The sequence below is a fragment of the Scyliorhinus canicula genome, chromosome 2, assembly GCF_902713615.1.
Source record: "Scyliorhinus canicula chromosome 2, sScyCan1.1, whole genome shotgun sequence".
Lineage (NCBI taxonomy): Eukaryota > Metazoa > Chordata > Chondrichthyes > Carcharhiniformes > Scyliorhinidae > Scyliorhinus > Scyliorhinus canicula.
In genome coordinates this window covers 245,099,407-245,122,813 of record NC_052147.1, presented here as the reverse complement: position 1 = coordinate 245,122,813, position 23,407 = coordinate 245,099,407, and the positions used below count along the sequence as shown (strand labels likewise).

The 23,407-nt window shown below is 48.8% G+C and overlaps 1 protein-coding gene across 4 annotated transcripts in view; it reads right to left on the bottom strand.

The window, feature by feature from the left end:
* The window catches only part of thsd7ba (thrombospondin, type I, domain containing 7Ba), a 1,373,128-nt gene that overhangs the window by 3,840 nt on the left and 1,345,881 nt on the right, over positions 1-23,407 (bottom strand). The gene's annotated exons all lie outside the window — the stretch shown is intronic.

Genomic DNA, 23,407 nt, shown 5'->3' with positions numbered 1-23,407 from the left:
TGAAAGATAATTGTGAGTGAATGAATGTTCCAGCATTCTTCAGCCTTTCTCTAAATAAGAATCACATCCAAGAGCCTGAGACAATGTAGTATGTGCAAATGGAACAGCTGCAAAAGAAGTCTACAGCTCAGAGAAAATAATTTTAACTGGTAACTTAACCAAAATGCGGCAATTATCGATTCTTCTCAACCATTTCAGCACGGTAGCATTGTGGATAGCACAATCGCTTCACAGCTCCAGGGTCCCCGGTTTGATTCCGGCTTGGGTCACTGTCTGTGCGGAGTCTGTACATCCTCCCCGTGTGTGTGCAGGTTTCCTCCAGGTGCTCCGGTTTCCTCCCACAGTCCAAAAATGTGCGGGTTAGGTGGATTGGACATGATAAATTGCCCTTAGTGTCCAAAATGGCCCTCAGTGTTGGGTGGGTTTACTGAGTTATGGGGATGGGGTGGAGGTGTTAACCTTGGGTAGGGTGCTCTTTCCAAGAGCCGGTGCAGACTCGATGGGCCGAATGGCCTCCTTCTGCACTGTAAATTCTATCTATTACAGTTGATAGGCATTCCTTATATTCGAGGAATGAAATCTCTAGAATTTTGAAAGTGAAACAGGTGGTGCAATGAGCTAGAACGCTGTCATTTTACCTCAGAGGCCAAGCCTCAATGCAGCAAAGACAAGTGATATGAAAACATTCCATCTGTGCTGACTGAGTTGTTTTTTGTGAATTGAGCAGTTTACATCCAGTTTATTCCAAGAGTAGGGCCTGGATGTTAACCTGTTCATTATACTGGCAATCTTACACAGAAAGCAAGATGGTAAAGGAACTGGAAAAATACACACTGCTACAGTAAGTGATGACTTCTGAGATTTAGGTAAATTTTACTACATTGGTACAACACTGGAATTTCTTCTCAAAGTGGTATAATGGCTTTGAACTGTCAGTTTCGAGCATTTTGATAAACCATGGGTGCGACCTGCAAGAAGGACAAGAGCATCACATTTCTGATAGTGCCAACAACATTCAACTTCTCTTCCTTGTCTTGATGCGAATATATTAGGCTAGATTCTCTGTTTCAGAGGCTACTTGCCGGCGGAACATGTGTGGTCTTTTCCGACTGAAAAATCGGTGTGAAACTCTCACCGATTCTGATACTGGTGAGGGGTTAGCTAGTGAAACACCCGTCTTACGTGCCGAGAATAGCTGGAGAATGCAGGCCGCGCATGTGCACGGCTGACGACCTGCAGAGATTGCGCATGCAACATGGCCCTAACCTTGTGTGAACCCAACTTGCCACCTGCGACCCCACAGCCCACCTCCTGGCCGCCCCCACCAGTACCCCCAGAAGCCCCCTGGCCAGCAGCATGGATCCCAGATGAGTGTGGTGGCGCTGGACATAGTCCGCAGCCGGCACACCGGGTTTCTGACTGCAGGGACCACATGTGTCCCGCGCAGTCAGGAACTCGGCCCACTGGGGGTGGAGCATCATGGGTGGGCCGGCCAATGATGTGTCAACGCCCTTGAAATGGTGCGCGTCACAATGACGCCAATTTGGAGAGGCAGAGCATGGCGGACCAGCGCCAGCGCCAATTTCGGTGCAGAAATCCATTTTCCACCCAATTGGTGAACACAATTCTGGCATCAGAATCCCACCCGTTGCCTTTCCTTCATTGTAGGTGGGTTAGTAATCTCAAATTCACTATCACGCAAGAACAGCAACAATTCAAAGAAAAATATCGACCACAATCTTTTTAGTGCAACTAGGGATGGACAATAAATGTGGTCTTGCCAGCAATGTGCAGATACCAAGGGCACATATTTTTTAAAAACATAGTGTAGTTATAATGTTCTAGTTATTCTATTTCACATTTTTAGTATGTATGCAAGAAATAATGTATATTTATGTTAATCGTTTACATTCTATTTGAAAGTAAAAAACAGGGTTATCGATACATGTGTACTCAATGTAGAAACAGTACATTTGCCTCCATCTGCCAGTGAAATCCTAATTATGCAAAAGAGCCAACTCATTTAAGTTATTTAAACAACAGAGGTGGCAAAGCAGGCTATCTGTAAAGCTGACTGCACACCACCTTCTTAGACTGCAACACATTCGAATAAGATTACAGAATTACAGAATCACAGTGCAGAAGAGGCCCTTTGGCGCATCAAGTCTGCACCGACATGTGAAAAATATGTAACCTCCCTATCTAATCCCATTTACCAGCATTTGACCCATAGTCTTGGTTATGACATGCCAAGTGATCATCCAGGTACTTTTTAAAGGATGTGCTGCTATCATCCTCCAAGGCAGTGCATTCCAGACTGTCACCACCTTCTGGGTAAAACATTTGTTCCTCGGATCCCCTCTAAACTTCCTGCCCCTCACCTTGAACTTGTGTGCCCTTGTGATTGACACTTCAACTAAGGGGAGCAGCAGCTCCCTATCCACCCTGTCCATGCCCCTCATAATCCTGTACGCATCGATCAGGTTGCCCCTCAATCTTCTCTGCACCAATGCAAACAACACAAGCTTATCCAACCTCTCTTCATAACTTAAATGTTACATCCCAGGCAACAACCTGAAGAATCTCCTCTGCACCCCCTCCAGTGCGATCACATCCTTCCTATGATGTGGCGACCAGAACTGCACAATACTCCAGCTGTGGCCTCCCCAAAGTTCTATACAACATTTCACCTTACTCAAGTTGTATTGGAATCAGCAGTGCTGTGCTGAGTATTTGTGAAAGATTGTTCTGCGCCAACATCGATGAAGTATGACCAAGGGATTTACAACCATCAGAACATCAATAGTTTCATCATCATCATCAATTGCTATTATTGTTCGGTTAACGACCATTCCGCAAACTGCAAGGAGCCAGATTCACTTGGATCTATGTTCTATGAATTAATGCATAGAATAATATTAGCATTAAAATGTATATGGATCTGTCGGTTTACTTTCCATTTCATTGGCTCCCAAAAACAGCTAAATACAATTAGACACTGATGAAGTCCTATCCTCCTTGTTTCTGCATGTTTCTAGATGTTGGCTGAACATATTTAGTAACCCACTTTGCTACCACCCAGTACTCCATCCAACATCCCCATCACATGCAACCCACTCCCTACATGAGTACCATGTTTGACGTGTCTTTGTTTACCAAAACTAATCAGGGACGGGATTCTCCGACCCCCTGCCGGGTCGGAGAATCGGCGAGGGCCGGCGTGAATCCCGCCCCCGCCGTCTCCCGAAGTCTGCGGCACCAGAGATTCGGCAGGGACGGGAATCGCGGCATGCCTGTCGGCGCCCCCCCCCACCCCCCCCGCGATTCTCTGGCCCGCGATGGGCCGAAGTCCCGCCGCTGTCATGCCGGTCCCGCCGGCGTGAATCAAGCCACCAACCTTACCGGCGGAACCGGACGGTGCGGGTGGGCTCTGGGGTCCTGGGGGGGGGGGGGGGTGATTTGGCCCTGGGGGGTGCCCCCACGGTGGCATGGCCCGCGATCGGCCCGCCCACCGATCGGCAGGCGGGCCTGTGCCGTGGGGGCACTCTTTTCCTTCCGCCTGCACCATGGTCTTCACGATGGCGGAGGTGGAAGTGACCCCCTCCCCTGCACATGCACGTGGATGATGTTAGCAGCTGCTGACGCTCCGGCACATGCGCGGACTTCCGCTGGCCGGTGAAGTCCCTTCAGCCCCGGCTGGTGTGGTGCCAAAGGCCGTTCCCGCCGGCCGGCGGGGCGCCAACCACTCCAGCATGGGCCTTGCCCTTCAATGTTAGGGCTTTGCCCCTAAAGGTCTGGAGACATCTGCACCTTTGGGGCGGCCTGATGCCGGAGTGGTTCACGCCACTCCATCCCACCGGGACCCGCCGCCCCGCCGGGTTTGAAATACAATCAAACAGTAATCATGAAGTACTAATTCAAAACCATTCCCAATTTACATGAATATAAAATTACACTGCGGACACTGAATATTATTTTTTCCAAGTACTTTCGTTTTACTCACCCAAATTAAGTCTCTTCTATAAGCCTAAACAACCAATTCTCAGTAGAGCATTTAGTAGCTCTACTGCTGAACATTTCCTTCATATTGTTTAATTCTAGTCCACTCCAGATCTCTCAAGATTCATACAAAATTTAGTCACAGGAAATACTGCTCAATTCGAAGAATTTGTCAGCGAACATCAGTCATTCATTTTATGTGATCTTCAGGAAATTCTGTTAACATTATGTATTCAAAATAATTCATTTTTAAAGGCTGCAGGATCTATTACGCAAAGAATTAAAGAAAGGACCAGCCTATGGAAGCTCTGTATGAATCATCCTACTGCAAAGAATCTCTGCTCTGTATTACAGCAACGTACCACCTCCACAAAATAAAAGCAATATAACATCCATGGTGATGGAAGCAACATAATCTAGATAAAGCAATATGAGTCAAAACAGTGACCCAGCTGCACTTTTGTTCCTTTCTGTGTTTTGAATGAACGTGGGAATATATACATTCTGTGAGCTGTGCAATTGAAGTTTAAGGATATAAAGTTACTGTAAAAACTGATCAGTGATGCAAAACTTCAGTCGTGAACGAAAGGTAGGTCGCCCATTGAAAACCGAGGTGAGGCAAATTTATTTTCTCTCCGAGGGCCATGAGTCTTTGGATCACTCTTCCTGAAAGGGTGGTGGAGGCAGAGTCTTTGAATAGTTTTAAGGCAGAGTCGGCTAGATTCTTGGCAAACAAGGGGGTGAAAGGGTCGCAGGAGTAAGCCGATGCAGGTTACCATCAGATCAGCCATGATCTTACTAAAGGTGGAGCAGGCTCGAGGGGCGAATGGCATTCTCCTGCTCTTTTGAATGAATTAAATTAATGGAAATCGCTTATTGTCACAAGTAGGCTTCAAATGAAGTTACTGTGAAAAGCCCCTAGTCGCCATATTCTGGCACCTGTTCGGGGAGGCCGGTACGGGAATTGAACCCGCGCTGCTGGCTTACCCTGGTCTGCTTTAAAAGCCAGCCATTAAGCCCAGTGTGCTAAACCTTACGATAACTAAAATATTGCATAGCAAATGGTCACATATGAATTAGAAGCATGGTTGATGGGACCAGAAGCAGATGTGAAATCTGCTCCCAGCCATGATTGGCACTCAAGAGAGATAACTCGCTGGCTGGCTAATCAACAGCCACCCTGAAATTCGCACTGACAGACCAAGCGCTCCAGGGGTGGAGTGTGGGGGGAGGGGATGCAGGAAGAGGGTGGGCACCTGAATGTGTAAAGCTGCAATTGGGGTATAAAGCGGCAAGTGGGCGGCATGGTAGTACAGTGGTTAGCATTGTTGCTTTACAGCGCCAGGGTCCCGAGTTCGATTCCCGGCTTGTGTCACTGTCTGGGCGGAGTCTGCACATTCTCCCCATGTCTGTGTGTGTTTCCTCCGGGTGCTCTGGTTTCCTCCCACAAGTCTCGAAAGACGTGCTTGGCAGGGGAATTAGACATTCTGAACTCCCCCTCTGAGTACCCGGACAGGCGCCAGAATGTGGTGACTGGGGGATTTTCGCAGTAACTTCATTGCAGTGGTAATGTAAGCCTACTTGTGACAATAAAGATTATTATAAAAAAAGCAGTTGCACAAAGACTTGTAAATCGCTGGCTTTGAAAGCAGACCAAGGTAGGCCAGCAGCACGGTTCAATTCCCGTACCAACCTCCTCGAAGAGGGGCCGCAAAGTGGCGACTAGAGGCTTTTCGCAGTAACTTCATTGAAGCCTACTTGTGACAATAAACGATTTTCATTTTCATTTCATGTCTGGAGGAACTGTGGGAGAGAGCTTTTGCCAACTTTAAAGAGACACTGACAACTGGGGTCAGAAAGTGAGCAGGAAAGCATGCCTGGAATATAGAAGTGGCTTCAGGACCTAAAGGCTATGCCAAACATAGTGAAATTGACTGAAGCCAATAAGCCCCTGCTTCTCAGATGACTGCTTGTGAGCTCTATTGGAGGCTGTCAATGATTGATGGTAGATACTGCTGCCACGAGATGGCTAGATAAGACTTTCACAAATAGCTAAGAAGGCATCATCAGAGGTGGCACCTCAAGTCAGAGGCCATGGGTAGTCTGAAGAACTTGGATGTATTGTGGGAAGAGGGTCAATGATCTTCTCCACTATACGAGGGTGAGTATTGAGGTATCATGCAACTTTGAAGAAATCTTTGTACGTGCTTGAGTTTGATGGGCTCTCGGCTGTAATGCCAGAGGTTAGGTTGGCATATCTTCCTGTGCCGTTAAGGATTACAAGAGAGTAGACAGGATGACATCCATATTTGGAATGAGGACGAACTAATGGTGGAGTCCTAAATCTGGTGGTATTAAGTCCGGCAGAGGAGCAGATTCTGGAGATGGCATGTGATCATGGAGTGAGATCCATTAGTCAGGGAGAGGCAGGGGTTACAGAGGATGGTAAGAGTCATGTGGACAAGGAAGAGATTGGGGGAGGTTGAGAAATGTAGGGCAGTGGCTAACAGGTAAACTTGATTAGTTCCTTATGATCGTCCATTCAGAAGTCATTACTGGTCCAGATTTCCAATTTCAGAAGCTGCCAGAATGCATTTTTTCCTCCAGACCACAAAATTACCTTGAAGACCCTTCCTTGATATCGGAGGATGATGTCCAGCCATGCACCCGCATCACAGCCTCTCTCAGGTCTGAGTGGAAGCCTGGCTTCAGTTGTACCTCACCTGCACGAGCATTCTTGGATGTCTATGTGGTAGTATGAATGGGAGCACTGCCATTGGTGCAGAGCCTTGGTTTCCCATTGGCTCTGGCTGGTCATGTGCCTCTCGTCTAATTGGCTGGGACTAGTCATGTGACTGCTCACCAATTGGTCGAGAGGCAAGTAGACCCCGCCTCCGAGGCTGGGTATAAGTACCCAGAGTTCCCGGCCATCGGCCTTTCTCTGTAGTCGACCACCGGGCCAACAACTAGCTGATTAAAGCCAAAGTTTGGATCTTCATCGTGCCTCACGTCCAATTGATGGTACATCAATCTATCAATGCGAATAGTCACAATTTGAAAGGATATCCTTTGTCCCCAGCTGCCAGATATCCAAGCATCCAGGGTCCAGGTGTATCTTTGACACCAGTGTGTGAGGTAAAATGTAGGCATCATGGCAACTCCCAGGATACCAGGCACAAACTTGCAGGTTCTCATGCTGTTGGTCACACTATCTTAACTTTCAGAGAGTGGACAAGAAATGGAGGTGTCTTGATGGGCACATAGGTGCAGTCAATGGTTCCCTGAATCCTTGGAAAACCTGCAAAAGCCGTGAAACTTCTGTTTCACTCCTACTGGCTGTCCTTGTCTGTCTGGTAGTGAATAAAGGTGCTTACCCTTTGGAATAATGCATCTGTCACATGCTTGGTGCAAATGTGTGCTGTAGATTGTGACACTCTGCAACGATCTCCCACAGGCCCGTGGAATGAACCTGAGGAATAAAAATTAATAGCACATGTGACCATCAGCGCCATTGGGTATTGGATGGCCACCTACACACTTTGAGGCTAACTCGGTTCCCACCATGTCACAAATTGAGGTCACTGTCTCCCTTGAGAGGGGCAGCCTTCAATGGCACTGGACCTCTGTCATAGGGGCATCACGGTTACACACATCTGTCTCACAGCTCCAGGGATCTGGGTTCGATTCTGACCTTGAGTCACTGTCTATGCGGCGTTTGCACCTTCTCCCCGTGTCTGCGTGGGTTTCCTCCGGCTGCTCCGGTTTCCTCCCACAGTCCAAATATGTGCAGTTTAGGTAGATTGGCCAAGCTAAACTGCCCATTAGTGTCCAAAGATGAGCAAGTTAGGTAGGGTTACAGGGATAGGGTGGGGGAGTGGGATTGATAGGGTGGTCTTTCAGAGGGTCAGTGCAGACCATATACGCCAAATGCACTGTAGGGATTCTATGTCAATGTAGCTGGTTCTCAGCCTGTACCGTCTTTCAGCAGGTTTTGGTACCATCTCCTGTCACTTCTCCCATGCAATTCCTGCCTTGTTGGCCTTCGACCCTTTTAGGTTATGCTTCTTTGTCTTGACAGAAGACTCTTTTACATCGTCTGTGGGAAACTGGCCATCTCTTACTTCTTTCCCTCTGCTCCTCTTCGGAATAAGTCCCTCCAGCAGAGCAAACATTGCCCATCTCAAACCTGCTGCTAGCAGCAGTTTATCCTGAATTATGAAGGGCACTGTTTGCAGAAAATCTCTGCAATGCTTTAAGCCTCCTAAAGTAATGTTAATGACCAGAATGCATCACTAAATGAACAGTAATGCACAGACTCACACCTCAATTTGAAACTCCTACCTCCTCACTGCTATATTCATTCTGGCCCTTATAACTGGAACCAGAAAGTTGAAAAGACCTAGGGCTGGATTCTCCGACCCCCCCCGCCGGGTCAGAGAATCGCCGGGGGGCGGCGTCAATCCCGCCCCCGCTGGCCGGCGAATTCTCCGGCAGCGGAGATTTGGCGGGGGCGGGAATCGCGCCATGCCGGACGGCGGGCCACCCCCCCCCCCACCGGCGATTCTCTGGCACGCGATGGGTTGAAGTCCCGCTGCTGTAATGCCTGTTCCGCCGACCACCTCCCTTACCAGTGGGACTGGCAGCGCGGGCGGGCTCTGGGGTCCTGGGGGGTGCCCCCACGGTGGCCTGGCCCGCCATCGGGGCCCACCGATCCGCGGGCGGGCCTGTGCTGTGGGGGCACTCTTTTCCTTCCGTGTCAGCCATCGCGGAGGCTATAGCTGATGCGGAAGTGACCCCCTGCCTTGTGCATGCGCGGGGATAATGTCAGCAGCTGATGGCGCTCCGGCGCATGCGCGGACTACCGCCGGCCAGCGAAGTCCCTTCGGCCCCGGCTGGCATTGCGCCAAAGGCGCGGGCCTATCCCCTCAATGTGAGGGCTTGGCCCCTAAAGGGGTGGAGAAATCCGCACCTTTGGGGCAGCCCGACGCCGGAGTGGTTCACGCCACTACATCCCGCCGGGACCTCCCACCCCGCCGGGTAGGGGAGAATCCAGCCCCTGAATCCCGTCGGCCCATTTGACCTGTGTGCCAAACGGAAAAACGCATGGGCCTCTCAAAATTCGGGTCAATTTATAATGGCCTTGATTGGCCATTCAGTAGACGGCAGGCATGCTTCTGACATTCGCGCGCGCCCACCAAGCTTAATATCGCGAAGTGGCGCGATGATGTCAGAAATCCTCCCAGCCTTCTCACATGTTATTTAGAGATGGCACTGCCCGGTGCTCGCATGGACCATGAAAATTTCTGGCCTATGCTTTTCTAAATGCAGTCTTTGCTTAAAAACGGATTCCAACATTCAGTGAATCACAGATGTTTTCATCACATCCCTTGAGCATAGTTTTTATTTTAAGTTTTACAAATTATACATTTACGTCCCCAAATTCCTTCTTAAGCAGCAGGAGAAATGTTCCTTTATTAGACATTTGGAAGTAAAAATAAATCCCCTTGAGAATAACAATGCGGAAGGACTATATCATTTTGCTTTTCTGTGTTGCTTTATCAGTATCAACATGGCAAAGCAATGATGAAATTATATTACTCAAGGAGATAGAAACTGAGGAACACGTTATTAACAAACATGAGAAAAGCCAATCAATAACCACAAGTTGCTTTCCTTTGTTACCAACAAAATGACTCAGCAGTATTTGAAAATTTACGCTACATTGCAGCAATAATTTTCAACATTTTTATTTTTAAAGTATTAGACAACAATCTTTCGGTGTAGAAATGCACACAATGTCCGGAATTCTCCGGTCATTGAGATTCACTTTTCCTGCCAGCGGCGCACTTCCGCCCGTGTGTTTCCCATTGTCATGGGGTGGTTACAATGGGAAATCCCATTAACAATCGGCAGGAAAACGGAATCCTGCCGCCAACGAACAGTGCGCTGCCGATAAACATATGGCTGGGGTCCAGAGAATCCAGCCCAAGATATTACTGTGCCCTTCCTAATATTTCTTCCAAAGTCTTAGTTAAGAAGTGATATTTCTTGCTGGAAAGCCTAAATGTATTTAGTGGTTAGCACTGCTGCCTCACAGTGCCAGGGACCCTGGTTCAATTGCGACTGTGGGTGACTGTGTGGAGTTTGCACTATTCCCGTGTCTGCATGAGTTTCCTCCGGGTTCTCCGGTTTTCTCCCACAAACCAAAGATGTGCAAGTTAGGTGGTCTTACCATGCTAAATGATCTAAGGAGGTCCATCAAAGATACCAAAAGACGGGGCAGCACGGTGGCGCAGTGGATTAGCACTGTGGCCTCACGGCGCTGAGGTTCCAGGTTCGATCCCGGCTCTGGGTCACTGTCCCTGTGGAGTTTGCACATTCTCCCCGTGTTTGCATGGGTTTCGCCCCCCACAACCCAAACATGTGCAAGCTAGGTGGATTGGCCACTCTAAATTGGCCCTTAATTGGAAAAATGATTGGGTACACTAAATTTATTTTTAAAAAAGATACCAAAAGACAATACTCAAATCCCAAGCTAGCCACACGTACTCTCGACGACTATGGCAAGGTCTGCAAGACATAACAGGCTACAAGATGAAGGCATGTAAAATCACCGGCCCCAATGCACCCCTCCCTGATGAGCTCAACGCATTCTATGCACGCTTTGAACGAGAGGTCAGTGAGAGCACGCCCTCCACTCTGGAAGCCTTGGATGAACTTGTATCTGAGATCACCATTGCAGATGTCAAAACTGGCCCAGATGGGGTATGCAGATGGGCACTCAGGTCTTGCGCGGATCAGCTGGCGGGGGTATTCGCAGACATAGAACATAGAACATAGAACAGTACAGCACAGAACAAGCCCTTCGGCCCTCGATGTTGTGCCGAGCAATGATCACCCTACTGAAGCCAACGTATCCACCCTATACCAGTAACCCCTCCCCCCAATTAACCTTATTTTTTAGGACACTAAGGGCAATTTATTACAGCCAATCCACCTAACCCGCACATCTTTGGACTGTGGGAGGAAACCGGAGCACCCGGAGGAAACCCACGCACACACGGGGAGGACGTGCAGACTCCGCACAGACAGTGACCCAGCTGGGAACTGAACCTGGGACCCTGGAGCTGTGAAGCATTTATGCTAACCACCATGCTACCGTGCTGCCCATCTTCAACCTCTCTTTACAACAATCTGAGGTACCTATCTGCTTCAAGAAGACAACCATCATCCCTGTACCAAAAGAAAGCCAAGCAGCGTTCCTTAATGACTATCATCCAGTGGCTCTGACATCCATCATCATGAAGTGCTTCAAAAGGTTAGGTATGGCACGAATCAACTCCAGCCTCCCGGATTGCCTTGATCCACTACAGTTCGCCTACTGCTATAACAGGTCCACAGCAGACGCCATCTCCATGGCCCTGCACTCTACCCTGGAACATCTAGATAACAAAGACACCTATGTCAAACTCCTAATTATCTACTACAGCTCAGCTTTCAACACCATCATTCCTACGAAATTCATCTCCAAACTCCGTGACCTTGGCCTCGGTTCCTCCCTCTGCGACTGGATCCTGAACTTTAGTTAAGAAAGCCTACGAACGGCTACTTTCTCAGAAGACTAAGGAAATTTGGCATGTCACCTACGACTCTCACCAACTTTTACAGATGCACCTTAGAAAGCATTCTTTCTGGTTGTATCACAACTTGGTATGGTTCCTGCTCTGCCCAAGACTGCAGAAAATTATAAAAGGTCGTGAATGTAGTCCAACCCATCACTCAAACCAGCCTCCCATCCATTAATTCTATCTACAATTCCCACTGCCTCGGAAAGACAGCCAGCATAATTAAGGACCCCACGCACCTTCTTCCGTCAGGAAAAAGATACCAAAGTTTGAGGTCACGTACCAACCGACTCAACAACAGCTTCTTCCCTGCTGCCATCAGACTTTTGAATGGACCTACCTCGTATTAAGTTGATCTTTTCTCTACACCTTGCTATAACTGTAACATTATATTCTGCAGTTTCTCCTTCCTTTCCGATATACGGTATGCATTGTTTGTACAGCATGCAAGGAACAATACTTTTCACTGTATGCTAATACATGCGACAATAATAAATCAAAATCAAATCAAAAATTGTCCCTTATGTTAAAGGTTAGGTTACAGCGATAGGGCGGGGTGGACAGGGGAGTGAACATGGGTAGGGTGCTCTTTTGGAGGGTGGATGCAGACTCCATGAGCCAAATGGCCTCCTTCTGCAGTGTAGGGATTCTATGATGATACCGTATAAACCAGCAATACAAAGAAAGTAATCCACTGCTCCAGAAAAGAACTTGTTCAGATAAAACTGAAATGTAGCCCAAGTTGTTTCCTTGGATGAATTATGATGAAAAATCGATGTAACTGAATCTGGACATAAGTACTTTATTTTCCCACAATCTCCTCGGGAAGATGTCTGCAGCTGGCACCTTTGCATAGTAAATCAATGGCTAACATACGAGCAGCATACACTGGGCAGAAACACTTATCAAATATTTTGAAGATTTAGAAGTTTAAACATTATGGTTTTAATAAAGAACCCATTTGCTGTCATAAAGAAAAATGCCCGCTGTCAGCAATTCCAATGGACGATAGTACAGTATCTATATTTTGTGCGATTACCTCTGGTGCATTTTAACATTTCAGTAAGAATAATAGTTCAGACACCAAAATATCCGACGCAAATATTTGCAGTGTGAAATATACCAACAGATATATTTAGTACTGTGGTTAATAGAGTCATGTTGCAATTTTGATCCATCGATTCATTTAGATCTGAGTGATCCAAATATGAACAAATGATCTCACTTCAGAGATTCAGGATCTGATTTTCTAACATTTAGGATACCAGCAATATATTGATGATTTTCCTGCACTTAGAAGATACAATGAACAGAGGCAATTTGTCGAGAAGTTCGGCTTAAAAACCCACCAAAACCCAGCTACAGAAGGATAATAGGAACATGCCTGGAAATAATAAACCGAGGGGACATTAGGAGCAGAAGTGAAGGAAAGAGGCAGTAGCTTTGCGGGTGTGCAGACAGGCGGCCCCACGAGGCGAGACGGAATTTCAGGCGAACCATGAACGGGAAATGTTGGCGAACGGAACAGCGGAGCTGGAACAGGGCACGGTGACCATCCCCCACTCCCGCCACGCCTCCACAGGGGGAAGAATGGAGAAGCACGGAGGCATAATGGTTAGCACAGTTGCTTCACAGCTCCAGGGTCCCAGGTTCGATTCTCGGCTTGGGTCACTGTCTGTGTGGAATCTGCACGTTCTCCCCATGCCTGCGTATGTTTTCTCCGATTGCTCCGGTTTCCTGGGAAGGAAGGTGGAGATGTAGGAGAAAACAATCCTGGAGTTGGAGAAGGCTGCCTCGGACCAGAGCGAAAGGATTGTAGCTCTGTAAACCGAGGTGAGAAGGTTGGTGATGACCCAGGGGAGCCTAAGAGGGAAAGTAGACAGAAAAACAGATCCAGACGGAAGAACATAAGAATAGTGGGCCTGCCAGAGGGGATAGAGACCCAATGCGCTACATCGCTCAAATACTGGGCAAGCTAGTGGGAAGGGAGGGCTTTCCAAACCCCCCAGAAATGGACAGGGCACAAAGGTGGCTCCGACCCAGGCCCAAAGCCAGGGAGCAGCCTAGAGCGATTATCGCGAAGCTGCACCGGTTCCAGGACTAGGGAAAAATCTTAAGGTGGGTCCGTCAGATAAAATTGTGCATGTGGGAAGGGAAGAATATAAGTGTATACCAAGACATTGGGGCGGACCTGGCAAAAGAGAGGGGCAAGTTCAACAGAGCAAAATGAGCACGCTACAAAAGTGGGGTGCGATTTGGGATGTTATTCCCAGCCAGTCTCTGGGTAACATCCAAGGGAAAGGAACTGAACTTTAACACCCCAGTGGAGGCTGATGGGTTTGTTCAATTGAACAAATTGGAGGAGGAGCAATCGCGACAACAATGAAAGCTGCAGGGGCAGAAAAAGAATTGGAACAAAGAGCGGAGGACAGATCGCGGAGAAATAATATCACAAACTGTATGCATATGTTTTCTGTTTTATGTAGGATTGTGCTGACTTGTTTTCGGGCTCATCTTTTCTCTCAATGTGATGAGGTGGAGCAGAGCAAAGGGAACGAGAGTAAGAAAAGCAGACAGCAGGGCGAGATGAGAGGTGGAAGGAGGAGGGTAAAGCAGGGCCTGAGCAGGGCAAACGCAGACTGGGTGATCGCTTTGCTGAGCATCTTCGGTCTGTGCGCATTCAGGACCCTAACCTTCCCGTTGCTTGCCATTCTAACAAAACATCCTGCTCCCGTGCCCACATTTATGTTCTTGGCCCGCTGCAATGTTCCAGTGAAGCTCAATGCAAACTGGAGGAACAATATCACATCTTTCGGTTAGGCCTCGGAGTCTCAACATCGAATTCAACAACTTCAGATGATCAGCTCTACACCACCTCGACGCATTTGTTTTCATCATATTTCATTTTAACTGTCTTTTACAATTTCTTTTTCTATTAATAGATATTTAACCCCCCCCCCCCATCTTATCCACCTTCTCTTAACCTTTCTCCTCTTTGCTTCCCCCTTCCCCTCCCCCCCCACATCTACAGTTCATCCTCTGATGTCAGTTTCTTTGCTGTTTGACCTTTCTTTTGTCCTCTCTGGGGACTGCCATTAACACTTTCCCCTTGGTTTCTGTGGCCATTAGCACCCGGTTTCCCTGGGTTTGTGTGGCTATGACTCATCTTTCATTCTCGCTCCACAGTATAAATATTTCCCACTTTCTCTGTCCGTTAGCTTTGACAAAGAGTCATCAGACTCAAAACATTAGCTCCTTTCTCTCTCCACAGATGCTGCCAACCTGCTGAGATTTTCCAGCATTTTCTCTTTCGTTTCAGATTCCAGCATTCACAGTAATTTGCTTTTATTAAGGAAGTATGGGTGATCCTGCAGGACTGGGGGGTCAGAAATCCCACACCAGGATTGTTACCTGGAATGTAAGGGGACTAAATGGCCCAGTGAAAAGATCCAGAGTCTTCATCCACGTAAGAAGCCTAAAAGAAGACATAATCTGACGGAGAAGGACTGATTGCTGATAAGGAAGGGCTGGGTGGGACAGACATACCACACATGTTCCGGGATGAGGGAAAGGGGAGTAGCAATACTAATCAACAAGATGACGAGGTTTACAGAAACCAAGACAGTTACAGACCCAGGGGGACGGTACGTCATAGTCAGCGGTGACCTGGAAGGGGCACTGGTGGTACTGGTAAATATGAACGCTCCCAACTGGGACGACACGGAATTCATAAAGAAGACCATGGCGGAAATCCCCGACATTGACACAACAGCAATTGGTTATGGGGGTTACTTTAACTGCGTGCAGGACCCACTGACCGACCGATCAAACCCCAGAACAGGGATAAAGACTGGCATGGCTAGGGAACTAGGGGCTTTCATGGAGCAGATGGAGGTGGAGGACCCATGGAAGTTCCTGCACCCAGGAGAAAAGGAATTCTCATACTTTTCACAGGTGCACAAGGTGTACACCCGTGTCGACTTCTTTGCAATGGTGAAATCAGTGCTTCCAGGGATCACGGGAGCGGAACACTCCGCGATCGCCATCTCCGATCACACTCCACATACATGTTGGAGACGGGCCGGGCCCAGCGCCCCACGTGGAGGCTGGACATTGGACCTCCTGGCTGACAACGCTTTCTGCCAAAGAACATCGCGGGCCATAGGCGATTACATTAGTAACAACCAAAACGGGGAGGTCTCAACCTCCCCGTTTTGGGAGAAACTGAAGGCTATGATTAAAGGAGAGATCATAGCCTACAAGGCTAGCAGAGATAGGGAAGAGAAGGTGGCCAGGCAATGACTAGTGGATTCCATTCTGGAAATCGACAGAAAGTACTCCGAGGCCCTGACCGTACAGCTGCTGGTGGGAGGAAGAAGAAGCTGCAAATCAATTTTAACCTGCTATCCACCAGGAAAGCAGTGTATCAACTCTGCCAGACACGGGGGACCTTCTTCGAACACGGAGACAAGGCTGACCGCCTTTTGGCTCACCAGCTGAGAAAACATGCAGTCACGAGAGAAAGAGCACAGGTAAGGGATAACAGAGGTAGACTAGTGACAGAACCAAAGGAGGTCAATCAGGCATTTGAGACCTTCCACCAGGAACTGTACACCTCCGGCCTCCCAACGGGGATGCGGGAATGAAACAGTTCCCAGATGGACTGGAACTACCAGTGGTGGGGTAAGACAGAAGGGGGGAGCTGGAAATACCAATAGATCTGGGAGAAATCATGGTGAGCATCAGCTCCATGCAGGCGGGGAAGGCACCGGGACCCGATGGGTTTCCGGAAGACTTCTACAAAAAATGTGCACCAGTCCTGGCCCCACACCTAAGGGACATGTTCGCAGATTCACCGGCGAGGAGCACTTTGCCCCCACGCTAACACAGGCCACAATTTCACTGACACCCAAAAAAGATAAAGACCCAACAAAATGTAGATCATACAGACCTATTTCACTGCTGAATGTGGATGTGAAAATACTCCTGGCCAAAACGCTGGAGGGCTGCGTACCGGAAGTGGTCACAGAGGACTAAATGGGTTTGTCAAGGGAGGCAGCTCACAGTGAACATCAGGCTGCCGTTGAGCGTAATAATTACCCCCCCACAGCCCGGGAAGAGAACACCAGAGATGATTGTCTCCCTCCTCCCTCAACGCAGAAAAGGCCTTCGATGGAGTGGAATTGAATTTCTCCTTGAGGTACTGGAACGGTTTGGGCTAGGAGCGGGATTCACCGCCTGTGTGAGACTCCTGTACAACGCTCCCAAAGCGAGTGTCCGAACTAACACCACCAGCTTTGAATACTTCCAGCTACAGAGAGGAACAAGACAGGGCTGTCCCCTATCCCCACTCTTGCTCGCGCTAGCAACTGAACCCCTGGCGATAGCCTTGTGGGATGCGAAAAGTTGGAAAGGCATCCTGAGAGCAGATAGAGAGCATAGAGTTTCAGTCAATGCAGATGATCTGCTCCTCTTTGTTTTGAAGCCACAGAAGGGACTGAAGGCAATACTGCTGATCCTGAAAGAGTTTGGAACCTTTTCAGGTTACAAACTTAACCTGGACAAAGGTAAGGCATTCCCAGTGAACCTAAATGGGGGAGGGGCAGAGCTGGAGGGGCTCCCATTTAAAACGGCCCAGAACAGATTCCAATACCTGGGTATCCAGATAGCCAGAGACTGAACACAGGTCCACAAGTGGAACCTGACCAGCCTGGTGGAGGAAGTAAAAAAGGACCTACAAAGGTGGGGCTCACTCCCACTCTCCTTAGCGGGGAGAGTGCAAACGATCAAGATAAACGTACTGCCAATGTTCCTCTTCGTGTTTAGATCCATATCGATCCATATCGAAGGCCTCAAGGCCTTCTTCCAAACTGTAGACAGTCTAATCATGGCATTTGTGTGTGTGTGTGTGTGTGTGTGTTGGGAGGGGGCGGTAAGAATCCAATAATTCCAAAACCAACACTGCAAAGAAGGAAAATCAAAGGGGCTTGGCCTTGCCAAACCTACAATATTACCACTGGGCAGCAACGGCAGAAAGTGTGAGGGGATGGGTACACAAAATCGGCACAAAGTGGGTACAGATGGAGGAGGCCTCCTGTAAAGGAACGACCCTCCGGACCCTGGCCAGAGCAGCACACCCATATCCCTCATCAAATACACAACAAGCCCAGTGGTAGCGGGCACGCTGAGAACGTGGGCCCAGCTGAGACAACATTTCGGGGTAACTAAAATGTCCCCCCTTACCCCCCATCTACGGCAATCACAGGTACCCCCCAGCCATGTTAGATACCACTTTCAAAAGATGGAGGTGGGACTGGGGCATACTGACGGTCAGGGACTTTTACGTCGGGCACAGACTGGCGACAATGAGTGAACTGACAAGGAAGTGGAAACTAGCAAAAGGGCAGGCAATGAGACACCTCCAAATAAAACACTTTCTCCACAAAGAGACAGTAGGGTACCCTGGGGTCCCAGAAAACACACTACTAGAGGACCTGATAGGCACAAGCAGCGAGAAGAGGGAAAATATCTGGACAGTTACTGGACAGAGCTCGAGCACCACTGGATGAGACCAGACAAAAATGGGAGGATGAACTGGGGACAGAGGTAGGATGGAGACTCTGGAGTGAAGCACTGAACAGGGCTAACTCCACCTGCTCCTGCACAAGGCCAGCCTACTGCAGCTCAAAGTGGTGCACAGAGCACACCTGACCAGAGCCCGAATGAGTATGTTCTTCCCGGAGGTGGAGGATAAATGTGAACGGTGCGAGAGGGGCCCAGACAACCACAACCACATGTTCTGGGCTTGTCCCAAACTTACTGGGTTCTGGACAGCCTTCTCTGAGGCAATATTCAAGGTTGTGGGGGTGAGGGTGAAACCATGCCCAATAGTGGCAATCTTCAGGGTATCGGAGCAGCCAGAACTACACATGAAATGAAAATGAAAATAGCTTATTGTCACAAGTAGGCTTCAAATGAAGTTACTGTGAAAAGCCCCTAGTCACCACATTCCGGCACCTGTTCGGGGAGGCTGGTACGGGAATTGAACCGTGCTGCTGGCCTGCCTTGGTCTGCTTTCAAAGCCAGCGATTTAGCCCTGTGCTAAATCAGCCCATGGGGAAGGGGGCCTTTACTTTTGCTTCCCTAATCGCACGCCGGAGAATCTTGCTCAGCTGGTGATCAGCAGCACCTGGGAGGGGTGAGGAACCATAGACCGTCCCAGAGGGCAGCGAAGTGTATTTCGGACCAATTCAAAGAAAGACAAAATAAACCTTTCTGTACAATAAAGTAAATTAACGCGGGTAGGAAAAATGTGATGTATACATACAATTGTTTATAAATATGAGAAATGCCAATGAAAAGATTTCAAAAAATTAAAAAAAAAACAAAATAAATGCTGATGGATAGAATTTCACAGATCATTTTCCTGGGCAGGTTACAATTGGAATGCACCATAACAGAGCTGTTCTGCAGAATTTTACAGACAAGGAAGGCATGGTAAGATGGTTCCTCCTTTTAACACCACTTGACTGACTGAAGACAGATGAGTTTTGAAAGAAAACGTTTGAACCCCGAGTGCTCAAGAACAGAAAGAGAGCCTGGGGTTGTTGAAAAAATGAACAAGTGTCATTTTTGGCGGGAAAATCGGTGTGCATCCCATCAGCTCTGGCAGTGTGATCTGCTCTGCAATTTTCAGGCACTTTGAAAAAATGTTTTTTCCCCAAGTGGAAAACATTGTGCCCAAGAAGTGAAGGGTCTGATTTCTCCACCCCTGGAGCCTTCTGAGTACTTCAAACAAGGAGGTGATGCATTTAAATGGCTCCACAGCAGTTGCTCATTGGCAAGCCAGGAGGATGGCAGCCAAGAAGCCAGCTCCACAATTCACTGAGGAGACCCTCGGCCATTTGCTGCAGTGGAGTGACGGGCAACAATATACCCTCGTTCTGGCAGGAAACCCTCCAGCAAGGTTCAAATCCCACATGGGAGTTGGTGGTAGTCCTAGTTAGTGCCAGCAGCAAGAATGTTGGTGTCCAATGTAGAAAAGAAATGGATGACCGACTCCGATCATCCAGGGTAAGTGCTTCCTTTCTCATCTCTGCACTCTATCTTTCCGTCACCCACCAGAATGTCACCTCGGTCCCACATTCTGCCACCTTGCAGGCCCCAAAACATCAGCCCCCTCAAAGCCCCCGGCACTGCTCATCACAACTGTTGCCTGCTTAGTCACAGTGTCGCAGATACCGGCCAGGTATCCAGCTTACATTATCCGCATTTGTGGCCCTGCAAGAGAAGCTTGCCCACAATTGCCGTTTGTGAGAGAAGATGACTGGTGGAATGTCTGAACTGAGCATCCTGACTCCATTTGAGGAGAGAGTCTTTTGGCTCGTAGGGAAGCAGGGGCGGGCTTGTGCTGCCAGTGAGGTGGACCTGTGATAGAAATGTGAGGGGCCACTGAACCTTTATCCAGATGAACATTCTCAAGTGAGTTCTGTGTGGTCCAAACCCTTGGCCAAGTCATGTACTGATATCATGTCCTTTGCCTTGCAGGAACATCAACCAAAAAGCCTGGATCGTCCACCAGCAGTGCCCCATTGCCCACCCTCGACACCGCCTCAGAGGAGATCTTGGAAGAGTGCATGACAGAGGCATCACAGCTGTCACCCGCATCATCCACCAGCGTAGGGACAGACACCTCGGAGGGAGAATTTAGCCGACAGGCTTCTAGGTCACTATCTACTGAGCACCACACTGCTTCTGATACACATCAGGTGGAGGCAGGAACGTCTCAGGAATTGGACAGTAGGTGGTCTGCTGGATCCCCAGAAGTAGCTGTGCCCCAGCTAGGTGCCGTGCCCTGGATACGTTCATCCCGCCAGATGCTGGAGTTGCAAAGACAGAATCAGGAATACCAGGATGAGTTGGCAGTGAGGTTGAACAGCGGAGCCCTAAAGCCCTCTGTCGCAGGTGTTGCTGGCGATGCATGTCATTGAAGCCAACACTGCAAGGGTGGCATCCACAGTGGAAAGCCTGGAGCAAGAGATCAGATGCATGATGGGAGAACTTCAAAGCAAGGCTCAATCCCTGAGGACCATGGCTGATGGCTTCAACTGCACGGTGTAGATAATGGCGGGCTTTCAAGGCTGGCAGCGCTAGATGATATTGAGGCTTCTGGAACTCACTCCAGCTGCACCTCATCTCACAGAACAACCAAGGGCCAACGAGCATCCAGACGGATGAGGATCCACTAGAGCACTTCCCGGGGCCTTCCATACAGGATACCCTGGGAGAGACCAGTCAATCTGAATCCCCCCTTCCTGAGACTGGAGCAACTCAGGCACAGTGGGCAGAACAGGGTGACACAACAGTACCAGTGCTACCCAAAAGTAAGCGTGGGCCATTCAGGTCCCTGCCCTCCAGAGGACGCCAGCCAAGATCATATCAGGTAACAGAGCGTGGTAGGCAGCAGGCCACCTCCACCCTTGATGTGCATGCTGGGAACATACCTGGACGTAGTCATCGGGTTCGCAAGACTAAGGAGTTCAAAGGGCACAGTGTGGGCATGGGTGAAGTTAGGCACAGGTAGTTGGGAGTAATTATAATTTGTTACATCTGCACTTGCCACTTCATTAAATGTTATTGTTGCTCACCACCTTAACACCTCAGAATCGTGAACCCACTTCCCAGTGGCAAAGCGTTTCTCCCCATCAGGACAAAGTTGTTCTCACTGGCCCACTCATTATAAATGTTTCCTTCGCAGTGATAGGACTCAGGCATGATTTAGTGAACCCTAGATCCTCATTGCTGATCCCCCTCTAGAGGTAATGGACAAACTAATGTGGGGCAGAACCTCACTCACACATGAGCCAGGGAGTCAGCGTGTTGGCTTCAGACAGACAGAAGTCAGATATAAGCAATAGCTGAGGAGTCTCACAGACAATTCCTCACTCCGGGTTATCATCAGACATTGACCGGGGTTGCAGGCAATCAAGGACTCCCCAGCCTCAGCTGTTTAGGGAGGGGTTCCCTGATTCCACAGGGCATGTAGAGTGTCAAGGGTGCTGTCGATCGCCTCCTGCACCTGTGTCAGACCAGCTATGGTGCTGAATCCTATAACCCTCTCATCTTGCTGGGCCTCATCCAGGTCAATGTTCATAAAGTCAACAGAGTGCATCCATTACCGCTCAGGTGCACTTATTGCCTGCAAGATGCTGCACTGGTCAACTATGGAACTCTTTCAGAGAGTCGATGCAGACTCGATTGGCCGAATGGCTTCCTTCTGCACTGTAGGGATTCTGTGGAAAATTTGGAGGGAAGCCTCCGCTGGCTTCCCGCTGGCAGGAAATTAGTTTGGAATTTTACGCTCACCATTTAAAAAAAATTTTTTAATTTATTTTTTTTTTAAATTTAGATTACCCAATTATTTTTTCCAATTAAGGGGCAATTTAGCGTGGCCAATCCACCTACTCTGCACATTTTTGGGTTGTGGGGGCGAAACCCACGCAGACACGGGGAGAATGTGCTAACTCCACACGGACAGTGACCCAGAGCCGGGATCGAACCTGGGACCTCAGCGCCGTGAGGCGGTTGTGCTAACCACTAGGCCACCGTGCTGCCCTCTCACCATTTTTAATGGCAGGCTGACAGCGGATGAGGTTTCCTGCTAATCCCTGTCAAAGCCTATTTGCAACGGCATTGCCCCAGGTTCTCATCAATGCTATGAGATGCCACACTGCTGGGGGTGTAGAGTTGGTCTACTCACTGGTTCTCTCTGTATTCTGGAATGAATTCAGCAGGTCTCAGGCAGGACTACACTTTGAAACACAGACCAACATTGTGACCAGGATGGGGTGGGGGTGAGGGAAAGGAGGACAAAGACATGAGGAACCTGGGGCTATGGTGGGATTGGAGAGGTGGGAGGAAGGATTGTAAGACATGGGTGGCAGTAGGCTTTGGGGTTGGATGGGCGGGGGGGGGGGGGGGGGCGGGGGGGGGGGGGGAGGTGAGGGGGTTCCCAGCGAGATTGAAAAGATCATACCTGCCACAATCTATCCACAGGAGGCCAATGCAGCATCTCACAGTCCTCAGCACAAAAATATATCAAGGAGGTGACAAATGCCCTCTATAGTAATGCTCATCGTTATTTGAAATTCATACTCGATGACACTGCTCTATTTCTGGGGTTTGCAGCTATCTCAGGCTTCCCTAAAGTACAGGGTGCAATTGATTTCAAACATGTGGTTTTGAGAGCTCCATGCAGCAGTCCCATTGTTCATTAAGTGGAAAAGATTCCACTCCCTGATTGTTCAACTAGTGTGTGATCATCAAAAGTACATCATGCACGTTTGTGTTGGGTACTCAGGGAGTTCCCATGACTCATGCATCCTGAGGCATTCCCAGGTGTCTCAAATAAGCAGAGGGCCTCAGTAGTAACAGGGCAGGCTCCTTGGGGATAAAGGATACCTACTCAAACGATGGCTCATGACACCTGTGCACCACCCTTGGAGTGCCTCTGAGGAGAGATAGAACATGGCACATAAGTCAGCATGATCCATCATCGTACAGACCATTGGCATCCTGAAGATGCACTTCTGACATTTGGACCACTCAAATGGGACTCTGCAGTACTCTACACACATGGTGTCCCATATAATCGTGATCTGTTGCGCGCTTCTGGTGGCCAGCATAGATTTTGGGCGGCATGGTAGCACAGTGATTAGCACTGTGGCTTCACAGCACCAGGGTACCAGGTTTGATTCCCGCTTGGGTCACTGTCCATGCGGAGT